Source organism: Drosophila suzukii, chromosome 2L (genome assembly GCF_043229965.1).
Source record: "Drosophila suzukii chromosome 2L, CBGP_Dsuzu_IsoJpt1.0, whole genome shotgun sequence".
Taxonomy (NCBI): domain Eukaryota; kingdom Metazoa; phylum Arthropoda; class Insecta; order Diptera; family Drosophilidae; genus Drosophila; species Drosophila suzukii.
The window spans coordinates 12,652,031-12,658,092 of NC_092080.1; positions in this window are offsets into that span (position 1 = coordinate 12,652,031).

The window sequence follows — 6,062 nt, forward strand, 5'->3', positions numbered from 1 at the left end:
AATTGCTTAATCTCTGCGGCTCTTACACGACATTGTAATAATTTATTTGACAGCACCCGCCACTCCCCCTTTGGCGAGTCCGGAGACATGAAAATTAAAACGAAAAATTTTCAGAGCCCAGACAACGACATCGTCAAGGCAAATTATGCAGTCAGCATGTCCCCGAGCAGGACGGCAAAAAGGGGTTAACAATACAACGATTTTCCCATCTTTTTTTGTTTATCTTTTTTTTTAGTTTGGGTCAGTAGAGGATTTATGGTTAGCCCAGGAGCGGCTGCTAGTCGGAATGAATTAAAATGGTGCTGTGGGCCAGGTCTCTAGCCACCCAGGACAAGAGTTTGCAGTTTCAGATTCAGATTCACGTTGATTTTTTACAGGGAACTCTAGATGCATTTTCACTTCATGAATTTTAATCCGGTCTTAAGGGAATAATTGATCAATTTCCATTGATACCTGCCTTGTAACAAGTTTCAAATATAAAAAAGTTGTATCTAAAACCCACACAGAAAGAAGTATCCAAGGACATGGTTTTTGAATTGAGAACATTCATTCTTAAAAATCAACGTTCTCAATATTAGAACGAAATGGTAAGAAGCGAAAAGTTAAATTGAGTTTATTTAACAACTTTTTTATAAGTATACACTACTGTCTGGACTAATAGTTTATTTGTTGAGATATACTATGCAAATACCGCCAATATAAGTTGATTCGAGCAAAATAAAATACATTTTCAATTTAAAATGTCGATCTATTGTTAAGAACATTTTCAACTCAGATAAGACTAACACTTCCAATTTCAAATACAAATAGTAAATACTTAGATTATAAGTTTGTCATAGAATAATAGTTAGTAATTAACCCAACTAGCCAGTTTTAAGTGCCAAGTTGATAACCAATTTTGGAAATTAATTATCACTACTCATGTCCACATCTGTGAAAGGAAACAATAACACGAATATGTATATATATCTATATATACAATGCACTCACCTCAGAGTGAATAAATTTACACCTAATCAATGTAATATTGAAATGAGGTTGACATACAAGCAAACATAAACTCACACAGATACAGGATGTCTTCAGCTTGCAGTTATGTTTGGTATGTGTGCGAGTGCTTTACAAACATGCTGCATAATTACGGGCGCATTTGGAAAGATTAATGGATTTTAATTAGAAAATGAGCAAATAGCGAGCTAAAATTGTAGGCATTCCCGACCATAAATTTACCCAGCTGCGTGATTGATTGATTGACCGGTGCTCTATCATCATAATGCTGAATAAATGGTTTTTAATGCCGACCATTACCGGTCGGTTGGTTTCCGGGTTGCGGTTTACAGGCGGTGGACAGATGGAATATCGGCTTACTTGTTTTGCTTGCCTTCCCCATGTCCGTCATTTCTTATTTATTCCGTTATTTAATTACAAAATCATAAGCTGTCATCACACACACATATTCGTGCAGTACTGTAAAAACATGAGTACACTGAGGGGAAAATTTGAAAGATGGAATGTAAACTTAAGATACAACCCTTTAAAATCAAAACTAAATTTAGGAATCATAGTAATAGTAATTTATTTTATAAGTTTTATTTTTACTTCTTTGTTGCTCTATTAAAAATATGTATTTCCAATAAAAATTGTCTTATAAGTATGCCCTATATATTAAAGGAAAATAGAAGAAAGCAAAATGATTGTAAAACTGACCATACAATCGATGTTTTCAAACAATGTGAAACCTTATCTATTTTATAAGTTTTAATTTTACTTCTTTTATGTTCTATTAAAAATCTGTATTATCCAAAATACATAAAACATATAAGAATGCCCAATCTAAATAAAGTAGAGGAAAACAAAAAGGTTGTACAACAGAACATATAATCGATGTTTTAAAACAATGTGAAACATCAATGTTATTTAATATTTTATATCAAGATGAGACGTTAGATTTATTTCAATTGTATCTTTAAGTTATGTTCTTTCAGATCACAAATATCAGAGTAAAAAAGAATCTTAAAAATAGATTTTAAAGATTTTTAGTTCACATAAACAATGTTAAAATTAGATCAAAATTTATTTTTTACTCTGTTATGTTGCTATGTTATTTATAACTATGATACATAACTATGGTATATAATATCATATATTTTTTTATAGCACGATACACATAAATTTAAAAAATAAATTTTGATCTAATTTTAACATTGCTTATGTGAACTAAAAATCTTTAAAAATAGTCCTTGTGCTTCCCAAATTTTGTAAGTGTCACCCCAACGAAGATATCTTTTTAAACGCATTTTCCGGTGCGCTGCGTGTGACAGTCGGGTGCCTAAGGCGTTTATCTGTGTAACATGATATCGTTCTTTGCCGCTTCCCTTTTTTGACGTAGGCGTGACACAAGCACACATACACGCGCATAAAAACACACACACTTTTAGCAAGTGCGGACAGGAGTATAAAATATGCAACCAACGCTGCCGTTGCACTTTTGATATATCGTTTCGTGTGTGCGCCGCATTTATTTACCCAAACTGAACCGAACTCCCAATGGAGCCGGGAAAGTTTCGCAAACCCAATACCCCTTTAAAAAAAAAAGTTGCACCGAAAACGGATGAAAAAAAAACAACATTTTTAATATGATGTCGTGTCAATAACAGCTTCCAGTATATTACCAGACTTTTCACTGTCGTCCCTACCTTATTTTTACCACCCACTTTTTGTACACACACACCTGTGGTTGCATACCTAAAAGGTATCAAAAGTGTGGAAAGAGGGTGGTTTGGGATCCCAGGAGTTTTAAACCTGGATCCGGCGGTAAAGCGCTTCCAATTGAGGGAATTTCTGCTGCTAGTTAGCAACCGAGGCGGGAATATTGTGTACACGGTTTTTATAAATTACGGTCTTGATGAGTTCGGGGAATTTTCTCTCTGAATGAACAGATTTGTAGCTTAATTGTCCTGTTGATCCGGCTGGAAAATAAATCAAAAAGTAATGCATTCCCGTCTTTTGCATTTGGATGTTTAATAAATCCCAGAATTTACATATTATTTAGTTTGATAGTGATCAACATTTATTATAATAGTGATATACACCTAGGTTTCTAAAGACATTTTTATTTTAAGACAAAGTCGAAAGGTTTATTACTAATGCCGTAATCCATCTTTGCTGTTTATTTTAAGAACGAATTTGTATTCCGATATATTCTGATATCATATATAATCATTGTCATTCCTAAAGTGAGGAAATAGCTAAACTTTCTGTACAAAAAATCTTTAAATTGAAATACGTGAGCATCAATGTTTTTCAAGCTCCAGTTGACAATCAATATAATCTCGAGCGGCACTTCGCCCATCGAGAAGTGAGAAAAAGAGTGGATCAACAGCCGCAGGCTTGTTTACCGTGAGAACTTTCAGTAGGGTTTTTCGTCCTGTTTTTCCACCTTCTCTTTTTCACGAGCTCCCGGTCTTCCAAAAGACTGCCGTTTGGCAGCCACAAAGTGAAAAACGCTACAAGCGCCAAATATTTCATGGGGAAACTACAAGCCTTTACGAACACCCAAGCAAAGAAAAAGTATGTGGATCTAGTTGGGTGAACATAGCTTTACAGGAAAACAATTAAAGGAGAAATAAATAAAGAAAATAAATTGACATAAGGTTTATTTAATGAAGCATGTAAAATTATTTTAGCTCGAATTTTAACCGGGTATTTTAAATACAACATAATATTTAAGATCAAATTTTTAAATCACATTAAAACACCTAAGTTCGTAGTTTTTGCAGAGTGTATGCTTGTTTATTTGCATCGCCTAAACAGTTTTCTCCAAGGCGAGCAAACAGGAAAAACTAGAGAAACGAAGGATGCAAAATTGTTTGGGTTGCAGCCAAAAGAAAAGCGCAACACAAATACGCATATCAAATTTCTTGCCAGCGCAAACCGAATACAGAGAAAATCCGAGTACAGAACCGAGAGAGAAAGTGTGTGAAAGCAGGACATGCCGAAAAAAAATGGAAACACTCACATCAACACACGATCCGCATTTAAATGTGTGTGTGTGCCGCACTCAAAGGACATTTGACTTTGCGTGCAACTGAGCATATGAGCGTGATTTCTGCATTTGAGCTTTGCTGGGCATAAACGAAAGTGTGGCAAGGGGATTCATGGGATGCCCGGGGCCCGACTGTCCAGTTTGGCATTACCCCACTTTCTCCGCTTTCCCTACTGCCTCACCCCCTCCGCCATGCACTCTTTTCCGGGCTGCTGAAAAAGCCTGCTGAAATTTCAAGCACTTTTGACACTTTTACGTACACAGAAAGATGAAAATATTTAGCATGGTTCCGAGATTTGTTATTTTCTGAGATTTTCAATAAATTAACATGACAGAACTTGTACAGATTATAATTTATAAATATTAAATAATATTTTTTAACTTTGCAGTTTACTTTAAAAAATAAATTTCATTACACATCCTTCGTCAAATAATTTATTTTGAAGTGGAAACTTAGTTTAACAACTTCTAATTGTTTAAAATATATTATTTTTTAATCTTTTAAATATATTCAAATACCAAATACTAAATTTACATTATTCACTAAAACATTATTCTTAAAAGATATATAATGGTCAAAGTTAAATCGTTAAATCTCAATAATGGAAACTGGAAGCACGTCTGACTGTGCGGAAAAGCTGGAAAAGCGAAAGGTACTGAGAACACCTCTGATCCCAGGACCCCACCGTTTGGCATAGTCTTACACAAAGATTTCAGTGCAAAATGTTGACATAAAGTGGAATTGCATTTCGTATGTAACTTGAGTATGCTCTTTTGTTAACACGATGACGAAGCTGATGATTTGGGCGATGATGAAAATGATGATGATGCCGGGCCACGCCCAGGCATTTTCCACTTGTCAGCCTCACCCAAAGCCCCGAATTCCACTTTTGCACTCTATGGGCATTTTTAACAAGGCATAACTCTTTTTCACACACACACCCACACAAACAGTCGCACAAGTGGTTTCTCTGAAACTCAAAATACTGTTGATTGTTGCATCGGTCGATGCAAACATCAAAGGAAATTTTTGCACTCCCAAAGTGTTGGAAAAAAAGCAGAGAAATTCCAATTGTCCGAATGGCAGACACATGCAAATTTTTCTTGCCAAGGAAAATTATGAATAAAATTTGCAACTCTATCTAAGAAAAATTCCAAGTTATTTAATTCTGATAAGCTAAAAATATTTTCCTGGATTGAATTGTTAGCTAAAATGCTGGGATTCATTTTTATATATTTAGGGAAGTGTTAGATAGTAAGCGATTATTATTGTGAAAGTGACAGAAAAATATTTGCCTATTGGCATATTAAAATAAGAATACTTACTTAAATTGTCGTTAAAATAGAGTCATTTACATTTAACTTTATTTTATTTTATTATAACTTTATTTAACTTGGTAATTTAAAATAGAATTTGGGTACTACTTTTTAGGAAAATGTGGACTGGACTTCTAGTTTTTCTTGACGTATATTTTTAATTCAGAGTAAATGCTTTTAATAGGTTTAGGCAAATATTCTCCTATGAATATCTTGCTTAACATTCATATTTAAATATGATTCAGTTATGTAATTTTAGCTCGCAATATTGTGAAATAAAAATGGTATAAGTGCTACGTTATTGCTCTATTTAACCTTCTCTTAACGCTTAACCATTTTGGTGTGATAAATACTGCTAAAATAACGCGGTAGTCTAGACTATCCTTCAAACTTAAGCCCGGCATTCTCGACTCTCTTCTCATCTTTCCACTTTCGTCCTTGTTTGTGCATTAACCCTTGGACTTAGCAGTCTCCTTTGGACACCTTGGAATTTTCCACCTTCTTTCCTCTTGTGTGTGCGAGTTTGCAAAGAGAAGGCGACGTAATTACGGCAAACGGACGCCGAGGGGCACCGCCCACACTCATTCTACACCCACTCTTACATTTTTCAGCACTTAAGTGGCCTTTAACACCTGCTGATGCCGCTTGTTGCAGGTGCAACATTGTTGCAGTTGTTGTTTGTGTCATGTCCTCTGTATTT